This window comes from Chiloscyllium plagiosum, unplaced genomic scaffold, assembly GCF_037043375.1.
Source record: "Chiloscyllium plagiosum isolate Xiang-an unplaced genomic scaffold, Cpla_swu_hap1 HiC_scaffold_48, whole genome shotgun sequence".
NCBI lineage: Eukaryota > Metazoa > Chordata > Chondrichthyes > Orectolobiformes > Hemiscylliidae > Chiloscyllium > Chiloscyllium plagiosum.
This window is the reverse complement of record NW_028270186.1, coordinates 520,137-545,633: the sequence shown is the minus strand read 5'-3', so window position 1 is coordinate 545,633 and position 25,497 is coordinate 520,137. Positions and strand designations below refer to the sequence as shown.

General features: G+C 44.0%; 1 protein-coding gene and 1 long non-coding RNA gene across 8 annotated transcripts in view; one reads left to right on the top strand and one right to left on the bottom strand.

Annotated features, from left to right (window-relative positions):
- Positions 1–1,167: 1,167 nt before the first annotated feature.
- LOC148135680 (uncharacterized) lies at positions 1,168–5,803 on the bottom strand. The gene is made up of 3 exons (XR_015754865.1): positions 5,727–5,803; positions 4,568–4,777; positions 1,168–4,429 (listed from the first exon to the last, which is right to left on the bottom strand). It is a non-coding gene; the product is annotated as an uncharacterized LOC148135680 (long non-coding RNA).
- Positions 5,804–21,942: 16,139 nt separating this feature from the next.
- sorbs3 (sorbin and SH3 domain containing 3) overlaps positions 21,943–25,497 on the top strand; it is a 48,714-nt gene continuing 45,159 nt past the window's right edge. For 4 of the 7 annotated variants that reach the window (XM_087984225.1, XM_087984226.1, XM_087984227.1 and 1 more), the window contains exon 1: positions 21,959–22,158. The gene's annotated coding sequence lies outside the window, so the exon portion shown is untranslated. Of the gene's footprint in view, positions 22,159–25,497 lie in introns of all 7 variants that reach the window. The other 3 variants (XM_087984230.1, XM_087984228.1, XM_043681156.2) reach the window with 2 other exon arrangements.

The window sequence follows — 25,497 nt, the reverse complement described above, 5'->3', positions numbered from 1 at the left end:
ATACACAAACTTCAGTAACATGAGAGAACCCAGCAAAGGCAGTTGTCTTATTTCTGGCTTGGAGAGAATTCAAGAACAAGAAACCTGCCATAATGGGAGGAGATTAGTCTTGGATGGTGGGTGGATGGATGGATCCAGAGCTGATGACAGTTGGGAATGTTTTCTGGTGAATTCCCCTTGTCATTTGGCTAAATGGGAGCTGTTCATTCTCAACTCTTCAATTGCAGCTCCAAAATTAAAGGTACTGGCTGGCAGAATTTTCAGCTGGTGTAACAGCAAATAATGTTTGATGAACACTCCTACAGTGCTGAATGACAAACGCAGGCAGAAAATTGTTATTGTCCCAGAGGATCAGAGGCAGCTCTTGAGAGGTAAGCAATAATTGGTGAGTGTAACCTGAGGGTCACCACGTGTCAGCCAAAGGGCAAGGTTGAGATGTCAGAGCCTACATGCAGGGGGAATTGAACATGTACTGTTGGTATCACTGCATCACAAATGAACCATCCAGTCATCTGAGCTAACTGAGCTCCAACATTATGGTGAACATTAACCACACCCGCTCAGAAACCAGAGTCAGAATGACAAAATCACTGGACCACTTTAATACGCATGGCTAAACACATTCCAAATGATTCTAATCTGTACTCTCTACCTAGACTAGTCGTACAGTAATGCTACACTGACATCTGTCAGCTCGATAAATCGAAAGAAATGTAGGACAGATGAGGCTGTACAGAGGAACTTCGTTGGAATGAGACAGAGTGAGTACCTGGATATTTGTGTCAAAGTGGGAATTCAACTAATAAATCTTTTGAAAGTGCAATAAGGCTGAATCAGTAGCCCTTAAAATAGTTAGAAAAGCCAAGTCAAACAGGCACCTGCCCGATACTGGTATTTAAATATCAAAAACCTGAAATTGCTTGCCACCTTTAACTATATGTTATTGCAGTAGGAAGTTCAGAAAAAAGAAGTGAATCTTCAGAGTTCTCAGTCTAAGAAAGTCCATTTTAGAATGTAGAACGATAGATCAGGATAATTTCTATGATGGTATGCAGTTAAATATGGTGGAAGACCAAAAAACCTGGGATCCACGTATACAAATCATCAAAATGCTACAAACAGGTACAGAAAATAATCAAGAAAGCTAATGGAATGCTGGCTTTTATATCTAGAGGACTGAGTGCAAGGAGCAGACGTTCAGCTGCAGTTATGCTAAACCCTGGTTAGGTTCCACTTGGAGTGCTGTGAGCAGAGTCAAGATTAGAGTGGTGCTGGAAAAGCACAGCTGGTCAGGCAGCATCCGAGGAGCAGGAAAATCGAAGTTTCAGGCAAAAGCCCTTCATCAGGAATCTGCTGTGAGCAGATCTGGACACCATTACCTTTGGCAGGATCTATTGACCTTGGAGGAAATACAGCGTAGGTTTACAAGAATGATAACTGGACTTTAGGGGTTGCGTTATGAGGAGCATGTACTAGTTAGATCTTTTTCCTCTGAATTTAGAAAGTTAAAAGGGTAATCTGATTGACGTCTTCAAGCTACAACAGGAAAAGAAGGGTCTTGTGAAACTTGAAATGGTTTAGAAAAGATTGACAAGGATATTGCCAGGGTTGGAGGGTTTGAGCTACAGGGAGAGGCTGTGAAGGCTGGGGCTATTTTCCCTGGAGCACTGGAAGCTGAGGGGTGACCTGATAGAGGTTTATGGAAACATGAAGGGCATGGCTAAGGTAAATAGACAAGATCTTTTCCCTGTGGTGGGGGAGTCTAGAACTAGAGGACATAGGTTTAGGGTGAGTGGGGAACGATATAAAAGGGATTTAAGGGACAACTTTTTCACATAGAGGGTGGTGTATATATGGAATGAGCTACCAGTGGGAGTGGTGGAGATGGGTACAATTACAGCATTTAAAAGGTATCTGGATGGGTATATGAATAGGAAGGGTTGAGAGTGGTATGGGCCAAATGCTGGCAAATAGGAAGAGATTAGGTTAGGATATCTGGTTGGCATGGACACATTGGACCAAAGGGTCTGTTGACTCCATTGGGGATTCTTGAACTATAAGACATAGGAGTGGAAGCAAGGCCATTCGGCCCATCGAGCCCATTGTGCCATTTAATCATGGCTGATGAGCGTTTCAATTCCACCTACCTGCACTCTCCCCGTAGCCCTTAAACCATTGTGAGATCAGGAATTTATCAATATCTGCTTTGAAGTCACACACCACCTTGGCCTCCACTGCGCTCTGTGGCAATGAATTCCACAGGCCCACCACTCTCTGGCTGAAAAAATGTCGCCTCATTTCCGTTCTAAATTAACCCCCTCTAATTCTAAGGCTGTGCCCACGGGTCTTAATCTCCCCACCTAACGGAAAAAACTTCCCAGCGTCCACCCTTTCTGAGCCATGCATAATCTTGTAAATTTCTATTAGATTTCTCCTCAACCTTCTAAATTCTAATGAATACAATCCCAGAATCCTCAGCTGATCAGAATCTGTTAGGCCTACCATTCCAGGGATCATCTATGTGAATCTCTGCTGGACACGCTCCAGGGCAAGTACGTCCTTCCTGAGGTGTGAGGCCCAAAAGTGGACACAGTATTCTAAATGGGGCTTAACTAGAACTTTATAAGGTCTCAGAAGTACATCGCTGCTTTTATATTCCAACCCTCTTGAGATAAATGACAACATTACATTTGCTTTTTTAATCACGGACTCAGCCTGCAAATCAACCTTTAGAGAATCCTGGACTAGCACTCCCAGATCCCTTTGTACTTTGCCTTTATGAATTTTTTCACCATTTTAAAAAATAGTCCATGCCTGTATTCTTTTTTCCAAAGTTCAAGACCTTGCACTTGCTCACATTGAATTTCATCAACCATTTCTTGGACCACTCTCCTAAACTGTCTAAACCTTGCTGCAGGGAGAAAGTGAGGGCTGCAGATGCTGGAGATCAGAGCTGAAAAATGTGTTGCTGGAAAAGCGCAGCAGGTCAGGCAGCATCCCCACCTCCTCAGTACTACCTGCCTGTCCACCTGACTTTGTATCATTGGCGAACTTTGCCAGACTGCCCCCAGTCCCTTCATCCATAACATTAATATATAAAGTGAACAGCTGCGGCCCCAGGACAGAACCCTGCGGGACCCCACTTGTCACCAGCTGCCATTCTGAACTAGAGGCAGAGTATGAGAGTTAGAGTCAAACTGTTCAGGAGAGATGTTAGGAAACATTTCTACACAGAAAGGGTTTGCAGCTCTCTTCCAGAATCGGTAGTGGATCCCAGATCAGTTGTTAACTTTAAAGCTGAGATAGTTAGGTTTTAAGCAAAGGTGTTAAGGGATATGAGCCAAAAGCAGGTACATGGAGATAGGCCATGGAGCAGCCATGACCTCATTGATAGTGGAACAGGCTTGACAGGCTGAATGACCTGACTCCTGCTCCTATGTTCCTGAGGGCTTCTTCGTTGAGAGAGACTTCATTGTAGTTAAACTGAGACAGAGTGAGTACCTAGAAATTTGGATCAAAGTGGTGGAAAGCGGTGCTTTCATTTATGTTTACTGCAAGTATTGAAGCTTGCAGAGCTCGAAGTGAACAGGAGAGGAAATTTTTTGAGGATCAAATTGCCAAGCTGCACTGAGACCAATGGCAGTCCAGCCTCATGAGTGGAGGGAAAGTGGCTGGTTGGTGAGTAAGTTAGATCAGTATTTCAAATCTTTGAAGTGAAAGTTGCACATACATCTCTTGGCTTATTTTTCAAAGATAGAGAGAAAACGGCTTGTGAAGTCTTCATTGTAAGTCTACACTTATTGTAACAGTGACAAAAGATTTTTGTATTAGTGCTACAGCACGGCAGGTCACTGGAGTATCCCAGACAAACATATGTAGGAAGTGTCAGCAACTGCACAAGCTCGATCTCCGAGTTTCGGAACTTGAGCAGTGACTCGAGTTACTGTTGTGTGTCTGCATGGGAAACATGTATGGGGGGTGGTCACATCGCAAATTCAAAGTGTACAAGCAGAGAGGCAGTCTGAGCAAACCAGGCAGGCAGTGCAGGAGTTCCCTGAGTGATGGGATCACATTTGCCACTCAATATTTCATTTCGGAAACTTGTGATGGCAATGATGTCTCAGGAGGGTGCAACCAGAGACAAGATCAGGGCACCTCATGCAGCTCAGCCCGATGTGTTAGGAAGAAGTGGAATGGAAGTGCAATAGTTGCAGGGGATTCCGTACTTAGGATCAGACAGGCATTTCACTGGTGGTACTCCAGCATGGTGTGTTACCCTCTGTGTCCAAGGATGTCATGGAGCACCTGCAGAATGTTCTCCTTGGGGAGGAGTTTCACTCAGAAGTTATGGTCCACATGGGTATCAACAACATCGGTTGGGAGATGGCTGAAGTCCTGAAGCTAGATTTGTAAATGGTCTGTGAAGCTTCTATAAATATAAATAAAGGAAAAGTTGGCGAAAATGAATGTGGGTCCATTACAGGCCGTTGGAGAATTTATTATGTAACAGCAAAGATAAATGATTACTTATATCTGTTTTCATTGCAAAAGATAAAAGAAAATCTACCTGAAGTAGTGATCCAATTGACCAGGGAGTGAGGAATTGAAGGAAATGAACATTAGTAAGAAGATTGTACTGGTGAAATTGATGGGCTGAAAACTGTCAAGTCCCCAGGACCAGATGGTCTCCAGCCCAAAGTGTTGAAGAAGGCAGCTACAGAGATAGTTAATGCATTAGTGATCATCTTCCAGAGTTATGTAGATTCTGGAATGCTTTCTGTGGATTTGAAGGTAGCAAATGTTAGAATGTGAATACAAGAGAAATTGCGGTCTTCTTCAAAGACTGCAATTTCCCCCCAGACGTGATTGACGATGCCCTCCACCGCATCTCCTCCACTTCCCGCTCCTCCGCCCCTTGAGCCCCACCCCTCCAACCGCCACCAGGACAGAACCCCACTGTCCTCACCTACCACCCCACCAACCTCAATATACAGCGTATCATCCACCGTCATTTCCGCCACCTCCAAACGGACCCCACCACCAAGGATATATTTCCCTCCCCTCCCCTATCAGCGTTCCGAAAAGACCACTCCCTCCGTGACTCCCTCGTCAGGTCCACACCCCCCACCAACCCAACGTCCACTCCCGGCACCTTCCCCTGCAACCGCAAGAAATGCAAAACATGCGCCCACACCTTCCCCCTTACTTCCCTCCAAGGCCCCAAGGGATCCTTCCATATCCGCCACCTCCACACACATCATTTATTGCATCCGCTGCACCCGATGTGGCCTCCTCTATATTGGGGAGACAGGCCGCCTACTTGCGGAAGGTTTCAGAAAATACCTCTGGGACACCCGGACCAACCAACCCAACCACCCCGTGGCTCAACACTTCAACTCCCCCTCCCACTCCACCAAGGACATGCAGGTCCTTGGACTCCTCCATCGCCAGACCATAGCAACACGATGGCTAGAGGAAGAGCGACTCATCTTCCGCCTAGGAACCCTCCAACCACAAGGGATGAACTCAGATTTCTCCAGTTTCCTCATTTCCCCTCCCCCTACCTTGTCTCAGTCAAATCCCTTGAACTCAGCACCGCCTTCCTAACCTGCAATCTTCTTGCTGACCTCTCCGCCCCCACCCCCACTCTGGCCTATCACCCTCACCTTGACCTCCTTCCACCTATCGCATTTCCAACGCCCCTCCCCCAAGTCCCTCCTCCCTACCTTTTATCTTAGCCTGCTGTACACACTTTCCTCATTCCTGAAGAAGGGCTCATGCCCGAAACGTCGATTCTCCTGCTCCTTGGATGCTGCCTGACCTGCTGCGCTTTTCCAGCAACACATTTTCAGCTCTGATCTCCAGCATCTGCAGACCTCACTTTCTCCTACAAGAGAAAACAGGTAACTACAGACTTGTTAATCTTGCACCAGGAATTGGATAAATATTCAAATCAGTTATAAAAGAATGGGAAAGATGCACATCCGATTGGTAATGATCTGATTGGACATAGTGAATATGGGTGTACGAATAGGGAATAATGTTTGGTCAACTTGTTAGAGCGTTTTTGAAGATGTTACAAACAATATTGATACAGGAGAGCTCTTGTATGTGGTATACATAGATTTACAGAAAGTTTTTCTACAATCCTCCATAGGAGGCTAGTTAGAAGAATGAAAGCTCATCAATTAAAGGTAATTACTGGTATAGATGAATAACTGGCTTGTAGGCAGAAAACAGAAAGGAGGAGTAAATGAGTAATTTTCATGTTGGCAGGCTGGGACCAGTCGGGTACCACAAGGATCAGTAGTTGGGGTCCCAGTTATTCACAGTGATTTGAGGAGGGGATCAAATGTCATATTTCTGAATTTGCAGATGATCCTTAGAGGAGCTGTTCTGAGGTATTGTCACAGGAGCAGTTGTGAGGGAGTGCTGCATTATGGACAGTTGTGTTGATGAACTGCTGCAAGGTTCTACAGTAAAGCTTTGTCCCACTGTCCCATGTAATGTGTTTTTAAACACTGGTTGTCTTGGAGAATGTTGTGAAATACTGGAAGGGGATTGCAAGATGATGATCAATGAGTTGGAGCATTAATGGGCTCCCAGGATCATGATTCAGCAGCACAGGGTTTGCCCACATCCAGCAGAATACATCTTCTTGAAAGATCAAGTCAAGAATTCTGAGCTGGAGATGGTGGGAATTCTCAAGGCAGGATTGAAATCTCAGAATTACTACCATGTGCAACGAGGCCATTCAGCCCATCATATCTGCACTAGCTCTCCAAGTGAGCTTCACGAGGCTTGCTTGTCCCCCACTGCCCTTGACATGTCCACTGTTCCATTTGATATTTGGGAAATTAACTTCCTCCTTCCTAAGTACTGTACAATGCTTGGAACTCTCTGTAAAATTGCATACAGATTTGTTCATTTATATCCTTCCCTTACCGAGATCGTGACCCTTCCTCTTCCCTTCCTTTCCTGAGCTCCCTGCAACCAGGAATACTTAACACTCAGTGCACCCCTTTCTGCAGCCAGCTTTGTTATTGTGACAACATCATAATTTTACAAGGCAGTCTGCTCCTGTAACTCCCCGCTCTTATTGACTATACCCTATGTATGCACGGACATGCAGTTTAACCTTAATTTAGATTTCACGACTTTCTTCCTTACTTTGACTCTGCCTATCAAATTAATATTCTGTCTCATGCTGTCTGCTTCTCCTGGCATTTGTACACACCCTATTATTACTTGCTAACATTTCTCTTGTTTTTCACAGCCCTTTCAAACCAGTTTAAACCCTTGCCAGCAGAACTAGCAAAATAACCCACACAGATCTCAGACCTGGCGCTGTTCAGATCGCTTGCTCAGGTGGCATCTCCCCAGAGCCAGACCAAGGAATTTGAAACCCTCCCTCCTGTACCATCCATCCAGCCACACAATCTCATCCTCCTATTTTTGTACTTGTTGGAGCATGACACTGACAGTAATCCAGACATCACTCCTTTTAAGGTTCTGCTTGCTAAATTTCTTCTGAGTGCTCTCCATTCTGACTGCAGGACCACATTACTTTGTGTTATAGATATCAACAAAGACAATAATGACCATATAGAGTGTCCTGCAATTGCTCTGTGACAGTCTTGAGTCTGGCCCCAGGAGGTAGCATATCATTCTGGAGTTACATTTGCTGCCAAAAGGATTTCTGTCTATCCTCCCTCACCAAATCCCTTGACTATTCCTCTTTCACGTTTCTTCCTTTCCTTCTCATGATGCCACAGGCTTGGCTCTTGCTACATTCCTTTGATGAATTCTTACCCTCATGAGTATCTGGAATGGAAAACTGAGTCATGAGCAGGACTCCATTACATACCTGGTTCTCTTGGACTTCCTGGTGGTTGGTCATTACTTTAACCCATGCCCCTAACCTGCAGTGTAGCCACCTCGCTGAATGTGCTAACTAGGTAACATTCAGCATTTGGATGCACTCCAGTGATTCTCACCACCACCCCGGCTTTGAAGGCTGAAGCTCAAATTTCTGCAGCTGGTGAAAGTACTTCCACGTGTTCAGCTAAGTCACGTGAAGTGTTCACAATTCCCCTTGATGGGCATTCCACAGAGTCAAGCTGCCCTGTCATAACTTCCTGTACCTCGGAGGCTGACAGATAGAATTAGCAAAATAAAAACACCTCTCGCCCCACCTCACCAAGCGCTCGTAATTAAGATGACAATGATTTTTCATGTGGTTGTGTGGATGACCAGCAGAGTGCGTTGTCCTCCTAAAGAAACCAGATGCGACCAGTCTGGAATTCTACTGATCTTCGCCACAAGCTTTCAAACTACAGCTGCTTTGGATAACGCTGACATTAAAGTGGTCACTGCCAGCTCTCACGATATATTCAAGCACGTCACGAGGCTGGAGATACTTGCTTTTTTCAAATTGCCCACAGTCCCTCGGTAGTGCAGGTATAGATTCTGTGACATACCCATGTTTCACTTTCTTTTGATGAGATGTGAAACTGAGGCCCTGTCTGCCTGTTCAGATTAATATAAAAGCTCCTATGGCATTCTGTCAGGAATAGTGGAGAGATCTCCATTAACAAACTGTCAACGCAATCAGGCAAAACACATTGTTTGCTTATTTTCACATTGCTGTTTGCGGGGGCTTGCTGTGCAGAGTTTGGCTACAGCCCACTTCTATACAGTGCGCCGTCTAGGTTTTCCACTCTGCATGCTGTGTTCTAAGTGGCATCCTCTGTTTTAAACTTGTCTTTTTCTACTGCCTTCAGTGCTTCACGTTTCACAGCCTGTATTTTCTCTGCTCTTGCTGCCCCTATTATAAAGGATGTGCAGCTTCTGAACTGGAAATTTGGTAAGAGCAGTAAAGGATTTTAAAAAAGGTTAAGAAAGATATGGATGAAGTCAAAAGGATTGAAGCACAGGACCTGGGCCCTGTGACAACATCTAGACTCTGAAGCTGAAGGTTGAGACTCCAAGAGGAAGCTTTGGACTGTTATTCTTTGTGATTCCTGTGCATTTGGAAAATCTGTGGCAGAAGATAAGCGAGCTGTGTCACGGTGAAGCTGACAGTTGGCTGTACCCATACCCTGCAGTATCACTGAAGACCTGTGCCAATTTCTATCCCCTCTGACTACCCTTCTGCACTCCTGGGCAGTGTGTGAGGGCCACAGTTGCACCAGACAGGAGTGGTAGTAAGGCCTGGATCTGAGGGATCTGTATCTCTGCCTTCAGAAGGCATAATGGTTTCTGGTTTATTAGGAGCGAAGGCAATAGGAAGAGCAACACTATTCTTCCAATAATGTTATGGGACCTTTGTGCATCACCCTGAGAGGCTATGATGGGATGTGCATTTAAATTTAGCACCTCAAACAGTGCAACGCTGCCATGGTGCTGCCCCTTCAACAGTGTAGCACTCCCTCAGCACTGACGATCAACGCAGCACTTCCCTGGTAGTGCCCCCAAATAAACTTCATTCCCTGAGTAAAAGCTCCAGCTCTCTTCTGCTCACAGGCTGATCTTTGGTTACACATTTAAGACTGAGATGTCCTTCATGTCACCACTCGCACCTATACATTATCATAGAAAGTTTACAGCACAGGAAGAGGCCATTAGGACCATCATATCTGCGCCAGTCAAGAAATGAACCGCCAATCCAACCCCAGTATCCATCATTTGCTCTGTAGCTCTGAAGGTTACAGTGCCGGCGGTGCAAACCCAGCAACCTTTTGAACCGAGTTGAAAATTTCTGCTTCTACTCCGACCATCTACCCTACTCCTAATTCTGTCTAATTGGAATAACCCCAACCAATGTATATTTCTCCATGCCTGGATCTTTCCAGTCCAGGCAACATTCGCGTAAATCTCCTTTGCACCCTTTTTCATGCAGTTTCCTCCATTCTGTATTGAGATGACCCGAACAGCATGCACTCCTCCTTATGTTTTATACCTCTGCTAATGAAGGAAAGGATCTGTCATGTCTCACTTGGATCATGTGCTGGAAATCAAGTCTCACTATTTTTGGATTCAAAATGTGAAAGATTTACTCAAGCTATCCAAAGTTCACAATTTACTTAACTGATGAGCCCAGGTTAAAAGAAAATACTTAACAAGTTTCTGTCCTTGAGAAAATAACTTATGAACAATTTAAGTTATCCAGCAGCATTCAGGAAATGTGAATTGTTATCTTATAACTATACAGACCCTATCCCTCTTTAAATTCCCATCTCCTATCACAATCAGACAGACATTTAAAGGCAAATAAAATGAGGAGATGAAGGGTGTAATTCAGGGAAACACAGTTCGATAGCACCTGTCTGGACCACAGGATTCAAGGAATTTATTTCTTAGTTCTTTGCTGTTGACGCAAGCTTGTTTGCACGTCAGTTATCTCACTGGTTGAGAATTTGTCCTTTCTGTGTTTAGAAGCTTCTTATTCCTCATTGAACAGTAGATTTTTTGCAAAAGCTGACTGAAAGATAGCTGCCTATAGTTGGAGTCTTTGATGTACCTGCACACAAGAGGAAGAGACAGTGAAAGAGTTTGATATCTTCTCTTTGTAGAGAACCCCACACAAGCCATGGTCACCTGGACAGGAACAAATTGGAAGCCAGGCGCCAACTCGCAGACACCTCCTCTTACTGCCCCCTTCATCACGACCTCACCTCCCATCACCAAACCATCATCTCCCAGACCATCCACAACCTCATCACCATTGGGGATCTCCCATCCACAGCCTCCAACCTCATTGTTCGTGAACTCCATACTGCACGATTTTACTTTCTTCCTAAGATTCACAAACCTGACTGCCCCGGTCGGCCCATTGTCTCAGCCTGCACCTGTCCCACCAAATTCATCTCTTCTTACCTCAACACCGTCCTGTTCCCCCTTAGTCCACGAACTCCCCTACATTCGTGACACCACTCATGCCCTTCACTTCCATTAGGATTTTCATTTCCCTGGCCCCCAATGCCTCATCTTCACCATGGACATCCAGTCCCTTTACACATTGATCTGCCATGACAAAGGTCTCCAAGCTCTCCATTCTTCCTCTCATACCATCCCAACTAATACCCTTCCACCGACACCCTCATCCGTCTGGCTGAACTGGTCCTCAACCTTAACAACTTCTCCTTCCAATCCTCCCACTTCCTCCAAACCAAAGGGGTAGCCATGGGCACTTGCATGGGACCCAACTGTGCCTGCCTGTTTGTCGGATATGTGGAACAGTCCATCTTCCGCAGTTACACCGGCACCACCCCCCACCTGTTCCCCCACTACGTCGATGACTGTATTGGCGCTGCCTCGTGTGCTCCCACAAGGAGGTTGAACAGTTCATCAACTTTACCGACACCTTCTACTCCGACCTCAAATTCACCTGGACCATCTCGGCAACCTCCCTTCCCTTTCCATTACCATCTCCATTACCTCTCCATTACCATCTCTGACGACTGACTAACCACAGACATAAACGACAAGCCCATCGACTCCCACAGCTACCTAGACTACACCTCATCCGACCCTACCTCCTATAAAAACACCATCTAGTATTCCTAATTCCTCCGCCTCTGCGGCATCTGTTTCCAGGATGACCAGTTCCACCTCAGAAAGTCCCAGATGGCCTCCTTCTTCCACGTTCGCAACTCCACTTCCTAAGTGGTTGATGATTCCCTCCAATGCATCTCCTCCACTTCACGGACCACCACCCTTGAACCCCACCCCTCCCAATGCAACAAAGACAGAACGCCCCCCCAATCCTCGTCTTCCACCCCACCAACCTCCACATACAACGCATATCCTCCGCCACTTCCGCTATCTCCAAACGGACCCCACCACCAGAGATCTATTTCACTCCCCACCCCTATCAGCGTTCCGAAAAGCCCATTCCCTCCACATCTCCCTCGTTAGATCCCCACCAGCCCATACCCCACTCCTGGCACTTTTCCCTGCCACCGCAGGAAGTGCAAAACCTGTACCCACACCACTCCCCTCACCTCCGTCCAAGGCCGCAAGGGAACCTTCCACATCCATCAGAAATTCAACTGTACCTTTACCAATGTCATCTACTGCATCCGTTGCACCCGGTGTGGTCTCCGGCTACAGTAGGAAGACAGGAAGCCTTCTTGCATATCGTTTCAGAGAATATCTCTGGGACACCCACACTCACCAACCCCACTGCCCCGTGGCTGAACACTTCAACTTCCCATCCACTCCGTCAAGGACATGCAAGTCCTGGGCCTCCTCCACCGCCGAACTGTTAGCACCTGACGCCTGGAGAAGGAACGCCTCAAATTGGAACCTTGCAACCACACAGGATAATTATGGATTTCAACAGCTTCCTCAATTCCACCCCCCCGTTATCCCAGTCCCAGCCTCCAACTCGGCACTGCCCTCCGGAACCGTCCATCACTGCCCCCTCTGGCCTATCACCTTCTCCTTCACCTTCATCCACCTATCACTTTCCCAGCTACCTCCCCCTAACCCCACCCCTCTCCTACCCATTTATCTCTTAGCCCCGACCCACAAGCCTGAGGAAGGGCGTAGGCCTGCAACATTGATTCACCTGCTCCTCGGATGCTGCCTGACCTGCTGTGCTTTTCCAGCACCAAACTCTCAACACAGGAACCAATTGGAACATTGTTGTCAAGTGGATTGCCTTTAGTTCCAAACCAATCAGCTCCCTGGTATCTGCTTTTGCTCTCGCTATTCCAGGAAAAATACATGATATACAACTCACAGTGTGCTCCAGTAAACATGTTTTTTCAAACTGAAGCCATCTCTTTGCACAGTTTCCTTGGTTTAAAACAGTATCATTCTGTTTATCAGTCCGCTGTCCAGGAATAAAGGAAATAAAATGATGTGGTCTTTACAATGCCATGTGCCTTCTTCACTAACTTACCAACTACTCACTTCAGGGATCAGTGGGCATTCACTCTATGATCCTTGTTTTCCTGTACTTCTCTGTATATTCTCCCATTTATTCAAATTAACCATTTGGTTAATTTTTCTATTGACAGCAGAGTTCTTTATTGTGCCCCCCCGATCGCCAATATTTACACTGAAATCATGAACAGATGCCACAAAAAGCAGGAGATACAGTACTGTGCCCTGCAGAACCTTCTGCTAAACAGCCTTCCAGGCACAATAACAACTGTCAACCATCATCTCTGTTTCCTGCCACCGAGCTAAATTGGTATCGGCTTGCTATGTTCCGTTGGATCCTGTAGGCTTTTATTGTTTTAACCAGTCTGCCATCTGGGACTTTGTTAAAAGCCTTGCTCAACTCCATGTCAATCAACTACACTAGCCTCATCAGTCTTCCTTGTCATGTCCTCAAAACAAAGCAATGCAGTTAGTCAGACATGCTTTTTAAAGTGATAGTTTGTCCTGTCTGTCAGAATTAATTCCAATAATTTGTTCACTACTGAGGTTACACTCACTGGCCTCTAATTATTTGTCTACCCTTTGCTCCATTTTTAATCGATGATACACCATTAGCAGCAGTCCAGTCTTCTGACACAACTCTTCATATCCAGTGAGGACTGGAAAATGACAGTCAGGCATTCGATAGAACTAGAGAGAAGTTGCAGCACAAAAAGAGGCCATTTGGCCCATCATATCTGTTCTGGCTGTCTGAATGAACATCATGACTCAGTGTCAGCCAAAACCAATTATCCTGAATACTGTTTTTCAAATAATATTTCAATATCTTCATCAATGTATCAGTTTAGCCTGTCTCCATCACACTGCATTCCAAATCCAAACTACTTGCTTTGTGAAAGCGTTTTCTCACATCGCTTCTGTTTCTTTCGCACAGTTTCTTCCTATCGACACTGTCTAGTCCCCACATCGTTTTGGAACTTTCACTCAAATCTCTTCACCTTCTCCACTCCAAGGAAAACAGCCTCTTCAATATGTGTTCGGATAGAATTTGGAATGTTAACAAATCTCTTAGTGAAAGACAGAACATGCTCAAAGGGTCAAATAGCGCACTTCAGCTGTATGTTTGGATGTACATTGTTGTGGGCAGGGAGGTAAATACTGTCTTCAATGGCTGAGATACTGCAATATGCAGAAGACAGAAAACAGGTTTCAGGAACAAAATCAGAAATTGCTGGAGAAATTCAGCATGTCTGGCAGCATCTGTGGGAAGAAAGCTAAGTTAACATTTTGAGTCTGGTGACTCTTTAAATGCCGCCAGACCTGCTGAGTTTCTCCAGCATTTTCTGTTTTTGTTTCAGATCTCAAGCATCCGCAGTTCCTGTTTTATTTTATTACGGGTCTGGAGCTGACCCTTCCCTAGGACAGGAGCTGCAAAAAAACTTGCGTTTATACTATGCTTCTTTGTGATCTCGAGAAGTCTGATAACACTTTACTGCTAATAAAGTTCATTTTGAGTAACCATTGTTGAGATGTAAGACAGCAGCTGACACCTCAGGCACAGCCACCTCCCACAAATAGAAATGTGATTGTGATCAGATTATCTATTTGAGTCATAGTGGACGAGGGAAAGACATTGACCTTCGGACTCCAGGGAGAATTCCCCTGCTCTTGAAAATAATGTAATGTGATATTTTACATTTACCGGAGTGAAGAGGGCAGATGTAACTTTTTCATTGTCAGATTTTATAGATATCTCTGTGACAGTGGCACACCTCCTCAGTGGTGAACTCGCAGTGTCAGCCTGGACTATATGGGACAGTGTCCAGAGTGAAGTCTGAACTATCCTTGACTGGATGGAAGCACTACCTACTGAGGTTTGGCAGCTTTTACTGTTAGTGAATCAAGAGAGTTGTGTTTCACACTGTGACTCCTCCTTTGCCTTTTAACGATCAAAGGTTTCCAGTTGTTACCAACATTGTCAAACTCCAGTCTGTTGGGATGAAGTCATCGTTTTCTGTTTTAACCAATGACACCAGTTCCCCAATCTTGCAACATTTCTGTGTCTATTAATACACATAAATGTTAGTTTTGTTTCCTGTGATTTTGCTTTTCCATTTCTGTCTGCCACATTATACTTCCTTAATCCCAAATGCTCCCATGTTCAACTCATTTACCTACTTATTCCCATTGAGTGGCATCTCAGCCTCCTTCCAAACCTGCTTCCTTTCCATTTCCTTGCTGTTAATACAAAGTTTGCTGTGCAGATGCTCTATTCAGTCGTCCACCATCCTCCTCTGAAACTGCTCCACTGTCAGGTAAACTACTTGGGAGTACATTCACATAGTTCCATTCTCCTCTGTCACATCATAGCCATAGGGCCACTTGCAGTGGTTTCTCTTCCTGCACCTGCTCTGTGCTCTCTGGTGATCCTAAGAACCTGTACTTGGCTACCTTCTTTTTCCCATCTACACATTACCTCAGCAACATCAACAAAGCATTAGTTTTTGACACATACACTGATGAGACCCAGCTCCTCCTCACCTCAAGCTCTCTCTATTCCTCCACATTTCTAAATTGCCATGGTGATTTCTCCAAAGTCCAGTCCTGAATGAGCACAAGTGTCCTTCAGATAGAAATTGGGAAGACTGAATCTCTATCTAATGACCCTTCATTTTGGTCATTGTTCCAAACACCCTTTCCAAATGTCCCTTTTCACCCAGAGAATGGTGAGTCTGCATAAATCTCTGCCACAGGAAATGGTCAAGGACCAAACATTGAATGTTTTCAAGAAGCAGTTAGATATAGTTCTGAGGGCTAAAAGAAACAGGATACTGAGTTGGACAATCAGCCATGATCATATTAAATGGTGGAGAAGGCTCAAAGGGTTGATTGGCCTATCCTGCTCCAATTTCCTATCTAATTAAATGGGTTACTGCAAGCTTTTTGGCCTGACATGCATGGGGAATGTGAGGAAGAGCTTGGTTCTACCGTGTCTGCTCACCACCTTGAAGTTGCTCTACTGAAAGTGCTGGAAGTAGAGATGATCAGTGATTTCAAAAGGCGGTTGAAGCAAGAAGATTGACAGGAATACAGGGATAGAGCAGGGGAATGGCATAGATAGGATTGCTCCACAGAGAGTTGCACACACACATACATTTGACCAAGGAGTAGAAGGTGGAGGCCACTCAACCCCTCAAGCCAGTTTGCCATTTTGTAAGATCATGGCTGATCTGATTACTTCACATTATCACTTATCCCAGTAACCTTTCAACCCAAGAATCTACCCATCTCTGCCTTAAAAATACTCAAAGACTATCCATGCTGTGTCTTTTGAAGAAGAGAACGACATGACCCTCTGTGAGAAAGACTTTTCTCCTGCTCTCAGTCTGAAATGGGTGACCCATTATTTTTAAACTTTGATCCCTAGTTTTAGATTCTCCCACAAGTCGAAACATCCTTTCCATGTCCACCTGGTCAAAACTCCTCAGGATCTTGTATTTTTCACTGAAGTCCCCAGTTGCTGTTCTAAACTGTGCCTGCTGAGTCTCTCCAACCTTTCCTCGTATAACCTACCCGTTCCAGGTAATAGTCTGTTAGACCTACTCCGAATAGCTTCCCAAATTTTTATATTCTTCATAATTAAATAGCAGTACTCCAGTTGTATTCTCACCAAAGCCCTGTGTAACTGAAGCAATTCCCCTCACAGTAAATGGTGACTATTAGCATTCCTGATTATTTGCTGTACCTGCATAATAACCTTCTGCAATTCATGCATAACGACACCCAGGTCCCTCTGCATCTCAGAGCTCTGCAATCCCTGACCTTTTCGACAATATGCTTTTATGCTTTTGCTAAATAGTGATGCCTTGAAAAGAGTTCATGTTACAGAAGAGGAGGTGCTCGAGGTCTTAAAACACATAAAGGTAGATAAGTCCCCAGGATTTGATCATGTATTTCACAGAACTTTGTGGGAAGCTAGGAAAGAAATTGCTGGCTCCCTTGCTGAGATATTTGTATCATTGATAGCCACAGATGAGGTGCTGGAAGATAAGTTTGGCTGGTGTGGTGCCAATATTTAAGAAAGGCTACAAGGAAAACTTGGGGCAGCAGGGTGGCACAGTAGGAAATCTAATTAAAAGCCAGATCGGCGAGCCTTACGTCTGTGGTGGGTAAATTGTTGGAGGGGATTCTAAGGGATCAGATTAACATACATTTGGAAACACAAGAACTCATTAGAGATAATCAGCATTGCTTTGTGCATGTGAAATCATGTCTCACGAACTGGATTGAGTTTTTGAAGAGGTGACAAAGAAGATTAATGAAGACAGAGCAGTCAACATTGTCGGCAAAGCATTCAACAAGATTCCACATGGTAGACTGGTTAGTAACGTTAGATCACGTGAGATCCAGGGAGAGCAACCAATCGGATTCAAAATTGGCTTGAGGATAGGAGACAGAGGGTGGTGGTGGAGGGTTGTTTTTCAGACTGGAGGCCTGTGACCAGTGCTGTGCCACAAGGATCATTTTATAAATGATTTGAATGTGAATATAAGAAGTATTATTAGTAAGTTTGCAGATGACACCAAAATAGGTGCTGTAATGGATAGTGAAAACGATTAACTCAGAGTACAACAGGTCCATAATCAGATGGACCAGTGGGCCAAGGAGTGGCAGATAGAGTTTAATTTAGATAAATGTGAGGTTTTCCATTTTGCTAAGGTAAACCAGAGCAGGATTTATACAGTTAATAGTAGGCCCCTGCAGAGTGTTGCTGAATAGAGACGTAGGGGTGCAGGTTCATAGTTCCTTGAAAATGGAGTTGCAGATAGACAGGTGAAGAAGGTGTTTGGCACACTTGCCTTCATTGGTCATAACACTGAGTATAGGAGTTGGGATGTCATGTTGTGGCTGTACAGGGCATTAGCACATTTTTGAGAAGATTTGTAACTCAGGTTGAGATTCTGGATGTAAGTTTGCTTGTTGAGCTGGAAGATTCGTTTTCGGATATTTTGTAACCATACTAGGTAACATCATCAGTGAGCCTCTGGTGAAGCACTATTGTTAGTGACCCACTTTATATTTATGTGTTTAGGGTTCCTTGGATTGGTGATGTAATTTCCTGTGGTGACATAATTTCCTATGGTGATATCATTTCCTGTTTTTTTTCTCAGGGGGTGGTAAATGGGATCCAAGTCACTGTGTTTGTTGAGAGAGTTCCGGTTGGAATGCCATGCTTCTAGGAATTCTCGTGCGTGTCTCTCTTTAGCTTGTCCGAGGATGGATGCGTTGTCCCAGTCGAAGTGGTGTCCTTCCTCATCTGTATGTAAGGATATTAGTGACAATGGGTCACGTCTTTTTGTGGCAAGTTGATCTTCATGTATCCTGGTAGCCAGTTTTCTGCCTGTTTGTCCAATGTAATGTTTGTTACAGTCCTTGCAAGGCATTTTGTAAATGGCAGTAGTTTGGCTTGTTGTCTGCAGAGGGTCTTTAATGTTAATTTCACTGCTGTTTTAGTGTGCTGGTGAGTTTGTGGGCTACCATGACGCCAAGAGGTCAGAGTAGTCTGGCAGTCATTTCCAAGATGTCTTTGATGTAGGGGAGAGTGGCTTGGGTTTCTGGACCATTTTGTCTGCACGTTTGAGTTTGTTGATGAGAAATCGGTGGACTGTGTTCATTGGGTACCTATTCTTTTTGAATACGCAGTATAGGTGATTTTCCTCTGCTCTTCATAGTTCCTCTGTGCTGCAGTGTGTGGTGGCTCATTGAAATAGTGTCCTAATGCAGCTTCATTTGTGGGTGTTGGGCTGATTGCTTCTGTAGTTCAGTATTTGGTCAGTATGTGTTGTTTTCCTGGAGACACAGGGTTGAAGTTCCCCATTGACTGTTTGCTCTAATGCGACGTCTAGGAATGGCAGTTTGTTGTTGTTGTATTCCTCCTCTTCAGTGAATTTTATGCCAGTAGGGGTGTCATTGATGGCCTTGAAGGTTTCCTCTAATTTGTTTCATTCAGTGATGACAAAGGTGTCATCCATGTAGCGGACCCAAAGTTTGGGTTGAATGGTTGGCGGAGCTGTTTGCTCGAATGTCTGCATTACTGCCTCTGCTAAGAACCCTGATATCAGAGATCCCATGAGTGTTCCGTTGGTTTGTCTGGCGGTTTTGGTTTTGAAAGTGAAATGGGTGCTAAGGCAGGTACATTGTTGAGGCCACTTTTGGAATACTGTGTTCAGTTCTGGTTACCCTTCTATAGGAAGTATGTTATTAAGCTTGAGAGGGTGCAGAAAAGATTTACAAGGATGTTGCAGTGGCTGGAGGGTTTGAGCTATTGGGACAGGCTGAATATGCTGGGGCTTTTATCCCTGGAGTGTCAGAGACTATGGGGTGACCTTAGAGAGGTTAATAAAATCATGAGGGGCATTGATAAGGTGAATAGCCAAGGTCTTTTTCCTTGGGTGGGGAAGTCCAAAACTAGAGGTGTGAGGGTAAAGATTTAAAAAGGACTCAAGGGATAACTTTTTGATACAGAGGGTGGTGCATGTACGGAATGAGCTGCCAGAGGAAATGGTGGACGCTGATACAAGCCCAACATTTCAAAGACTTTAGATGGGCGTATGATTAAGAAGGGTTTAAACGGAAATTGGTCAAATATTGGCACATGGGTCTAGGTCCAATTGGGTTGTCTGGTCGATGCAGATGAGTTGGACTGTAGGGTCCGTTTCTGTGCTGTATTACTCTATGACTCTAAAAATGACACTTTCACATTCTTCCACATTGTGTTCCATTTACAAGATCTCTGCCCACTCACTTAACTTATCGACGTCCCTCTACAGTCTCCTTTTTTCATTCTCCAACTTATTTACAACATCTCTTGATGTCATCAGCAAATTTGGCAACTGTACCTTCCAACCCTGCAAACACATGAGGTCCCAGCACCAATCCTTGTGGTATACCACTTGTTGTATCTTGCCAATTTGAATAAGACCTATTTACATCTGCTTTCTCTTTCCTGTTAGCCAGCCAAGCTTCTATCCGTACTCCATAAAGCAGGAGCTTTTATTTTCCTCAATAACTTTGAATAACAAACACTTTATCAAATGTTTTCCAGAAGTGACAGTACAATATGTCCACCAGTTCCCCTTTATCTGCAGCCTGTGTTTTTTTTCCTCAAAGAACTCCAATAGATTGTTTAAAAATGACTTTTCTTTCTTGACGCAATTAATTCTGCCTGATTACCTTGAAATTTTCATAGTGCGCCGCAATAATATTTTTAACGATAGCTTCTGACATTGCTTTGTGACAGATGTTGAACTAACCAGCCTCTAGTTTCTTGTCTTCTGTCTCCATCTCTTTTTTAAACAAAGGTTTTACATTTGCTATCCAAGAAACGAATGGATTCCTGCCAAAACTTAGGGCATCTTGGGAAACTGAAACCAATATGCCAACTATCTCACTAAATACTTCGAAGACCCGAGATAAAGTTCACCAGGTTCCAGGCACTTGTCAGCCCACATTTGCAAATATTTACTCAATGTCACTTCTGTGATGATTGTGATTTTCCTGAGTCCCTCCCTCCGTTCCACTTCCTGATTTATTGCTCATTCTGAGATTTCTTTTCTACCCAGAAGTGCTCTTACACAGAACTGAACTTTTTTTTTCTGCATTCCTCTCAAACTGCAGAGTGAATTCTATCATATTATGGTCACTGTTCCCGAGGGATTTCTTCACCTTCAGCTCCCGAATCAAAACTGCCTCATTACATGTCACCATATCCAGAATTGGTCTTCCCGTGCAGGCTGTATGACACGTTATAGAGTCATACAGCATAGAAATAGGCTCTTCAACCCACTGTGTATGTACTGACCAATAAACATTAAACTATACTCATCATAAACAATGCCCTCTTGTTCTTGATACTTTTATAAACGGAAACAGTTTCTCTATGTTCTGTGTCCAGCCCCACTCATGATTTTGAAAATCTCTGTCAAATCCCTTCTCAACATTCTTCTCTCCAAGGCGAAAAGTCCCAGTATTTTCAACCTATCCTCGTGCCTGAAGTTTCTCATTCCTGGAACCACTCTTGTTAAATCCCTTCTGTGCTCTCTCCATTCATTCACATCTTTCCTCTAATGTGACACGTAAAAGTGTTCACATTACGCCAGCTGAGGTCTAACAAGTGTCTATACAAGCTCGCCATCACCTCCTTGCTCTTGTATTCGATGCCCCATCACTAAAGCTGAGAACACTGTGTGCTTTATTTACTGCTAATCGAAGTGCATCACCTCATACTTTCTCATTGCCACCTATCCAACCACTCCTCCAACTTACCAAAGTTTCACCAATTTATGCTTCATTCCCAGGTCCCAATCCACCAGTCAGGATTAATTTTTAAACCCTATCGCTTAAAAGAACCAACTCTTGTTTGTGTTCTGGGTGATTTCTCTATTTGAGCTTAGCTATTTTCTGAACCAACCCAGACCAGTGAAAGTCCTTGGATCCAATGGGTAAGTGGCGTGTTTAAAATGGGACTGTATCAGGCAGCAGGCGCTGCCCAGTGTGTGGCGAGGAGAGGGGCATGGTCACTGCCCAGTGTGGGACAGAGAGGGGTTGCGGTGGGTTTGTTTTCCTTAGTGTGGGGCTATAGTCGCAGAATGGTAAATCCAAAGGCTGGCCCTCTGTGTTGAGTGAAGTGATGCCAAATGAAGAAGTTGCAGGCGAATGTAGAAATCCTTCTCCTGTGTCACCAGTCCATGCATTTGGAAAGGAGAAATTAAGTCAGCTGTGATTGACTTTAATGGAAAATGATGCCATGTATATGTGGAGCAATAGACTGACTTATGCTATTGGTGCTGACTCTGACAGTGAATGAAGATATCCATGCAGTGGGTACAGTCTGGCTGAACCCTAAGCCAGTCCCGAAGCAGCCTACCCAGGAGAATCAGAAGTAGCAGTCTCTGTCAGCAGGGTTCTGAGAGGCACTGTGTGAGTTAATGTCCAGTTCGTTGCTCTGAACGTGGGCCAGATTCCATGTAAATAATCTGCCGAGCCTCTCTGCTCTCGCTCATTGCTGCAAATGAAAATGTTTTACACACTCAACTTCCACTCACACACAAGCAAACTCACTGTCCTTCACGAGTGACAGGAAATAGTTACAATCAAAAGCCGAACTTGAGAAGAGGACTTTAGACCAGCTGGTGAAGCGAGGGAGGCAGAATCAGCCAGTCAGCGACCATAGTGCAGCTCATCTGAAACGCAGCCAGAGCAACAGTAAGTCAATTTTTAAGCTAGATTCTTGGCGCAGCTGAAATGTCTTTCTCATTCCCACAGCTGGTTTGGAATAAACAGTTTTTGTCAGAAGCCACCAATGTGCTGCTTCTAATCTGTTTCTGAGAGACTCATGAACAAACTGTGTGTGATCAGAATAGAATGACTCTGGGTGTGTACAACTTTGTATCAGTTTGTCTGAGACTGTGTCAGTGTGTGTTACTGTCTACATCACTTTATCTGTCTGTGTCAGTGTGTGTTACAGTCTGTATCACAGTGCCTGAGATTGTATCAGTATCTTTCTTTTGACAATGTGTCAGTTTGTGTTACAGTCTGTATCACTATCTGTCTGTCTGAAAGCGTATCAGTCTCTTTTCCAATCTGTATTGCAGTGTCTGAGAGTGTGTCAGTGTATGTTACGGTCTGTGTCACAGTGTCTGTGAGTGTGTCAATATGTGTCTTGGTGTCTGTCTGTTTTGGAGTTGGTTTTCACTTTGTGTTGCAGTATTAACATATCTGAAAGTGTGTCTCAGTGCCAGTGAGCCTCTCTCAGTGGCTGTGACTTTCCTACTGTTTAAGCAGATTTGTGTAAGTTTGATCATGTGTTTCATTATGTAGGTGAACATGGTGAACATTGTGTCCATTGTGAATGTAGATGTTATAGATCTTTGTATCTGCATGTTATAGATCTTTGTATCTGTGCTTCAGGAGCATGTTCCTGGATTTGATTTTGAGTGTTTGTATGTATGCGTGTACTTTCCAATGTATTTGTGTGTTTGATTTTCTGTGCAAGCATACTTGACTGTGTTATTGTGTGCACACACACGTGTATGTGAACGGGTGAACGTTTACATGTGCGTAATCTTATGTTTACGCCGAGGATTTATCTGTCTGTGTTTCATATTGGTGTGAATATCTGTTCATTGTTGTGTTTCTTCACCTATGTCAGTTGTACATGTGTCTGTTTGTGTTTGCATGCTTTTTTTTGTGTGTCTGTGTGCACACTCCAAGGTGTCTATTTCACTCTTGTCCCAGTTTTCTTCGACATAATTTCTGACTTGTTTTGTATAAGAGGGTCAGAGGCACTGTTGCCCGATTGGTGAATACAGACTTTATTGCTTTGTTTCTGGGTAGGAATTTGGCAAGGGATGATCAGCAGTTCACAGCCTTTCTGGATCTGTGCGGAATCTACAAAGTGAACCAAAAGGGAACTGGATAGCTTGGCCATTGTTGGCAGTAAGACAATTACAATCGTGATGAGGCGGATTTGTAAACTGCATTGGTGAAGATGGCCTTAACTGGCCTCAGTACAGAAGTAAACTTTCTAGAGCTCATGTGGTGCAGTGACAGTTTCCTTACATGTCCCAAAAGACTGGATTCAAGTCCCACCTGCTTCAGAAGTGTGTTGTAATGTTCCTGTACATGTTGGGTAGAAAATTTCTATTAAAAAATTTCCTTTGGAGGCAGCTTACACACAGCAGTGGGACATTCCAGTTGAAATGGTTAACTTTTTCTGAAAGAACAAAGTGCATTTCCCTGAACAAGAGTTTTGAATAGGTATTAACAGATTGCAGTCAGTGTCAGAATGCAGGAAATATAATGATGACAGAAAGCAGCAAGGATATAATAACTAGGGATTGTCTTTCGTGGTGTTGCTTCAGGGATAAGAATTTGCTAGGACACCATGGAGAGTGATCCTGATCTTCATACTACACTATACAATCTTTTACGTCAACCTCAGAGAGTTCACAGTGTGGTGTTAAATGCCTCATGTGACAAAAAATTACATCTGAAGTGCAGCACTCTCTCAGTATTGACCTGACAACAATGCAGCACTCTCTCAGTACTGACATGCGTCAACGTAGACAGGAATGTTTGAACAGAATTAGGCCATTCAGCTCATTGTATCTATTGTAATATTAAAGATGATCATGGCTGATTAAATACTTAAATGCCTATTAATCACACTCTCTATAACTCTGCATGCCATTGACAATCAGAAATGTATTTATATATGTTCAAGGAATGAGATTCCACAGCCCTCCATGGTACAGAATTCCAAAGATTCAGCACCGTTGAGTGAAAAAAATTCTCCTTATCTTGGACTGAAGTAGTACCCCTCTTTATTTAAATTGTGTCCCCTGGCTCTATACTCCCAAACCAGTTGAAACATCTTACCTGCATCTACCTGTCTATCCCTTTTAGTATACCCAAAGTTTCAATGAGATCAGCTCTCTTTCGTCAAAACCCCTGAGAATACAGACCCAGTTTAACCAGTCTGTCTTCACAGCATAGTTCCACCATCCCAGGAATAAGTCTGGGTGAACCTTTGTTCACTCCCTCGCTGGCAATAATATCTTACCTGAGGTAAGGAAACCAAAACTGCACACAGCATCCAGATGGGGTCTAACCAAGCTCTTATCCGATTGAAGCAAAACCTCACTATTCCTGTTCTCAAATCCTCTTAGAATAGAAGGCAATATTCCAATAGGCTTCTTAATAACTTGCTGTTCCTATTTGTTAAGTCTTCAGTGACTTATCAACAAGGACCCTAGTCCCAACATCTACACTTTCTAGCCTCTCACTATTAAGAAATATTTTGCATACCTGTTCTTCCTACCAAAGTGGATAATGTCACATTTTTCAACATTATATTCCATCTGCCATGTTTTTGCCCAATTGTTAGACCTGTCTAAACTCTCCTGACGCTACTTTACGTCTTGTTCACTACACACATTCCTATTTAGCTTTGTATCAAGTGAAAATTTGGAAAAATTGCATTTTTTTTGCCATTTATATAATTGCTTTGGGTGTGAACTCAGGAGGCATAGTTAGTAAGTTTGCAGATGACACTAAAATTGGAGGTGTAGTGGACAGCGAAGAAGGTTACCTCAGAGTACAACGGGATCTTGATCAGATGGGCCAATGGGCTGAGGAGTGGCAGATGGAGTTTAATTTAGATAAATGTGAGGTACTGCATTTTGGAAAGGTAAATCAGGGCAGGACTAATACACTTAATGGTAAGGTCCTGGGGAGTGTTACTGAACAAAGAGACCTTGGAGTGCGGGTTCATAGTTTCTTGAAAGTCGGCTCATAGGCAGATTGGATAATGAAGATGATGTTTGGTATGCTTTCCTTTACTTGTCAGAGCATTGAATACAGGAGTTGGGAGGTTATGTTTCGGCCGTACAGGATATTGGTTCGGCCACTTTTGGGATATTCTGTGCAATTCTGGTTTCCCTCCTGTAGGAATGTTGTTGTCAAACTTGAAAGTTTTCAGCAAAGATTTACAAGGATGTTGCCAGGGATGGAGGGTTTGTGCTTTAAGGAGAGGCTGGAGAG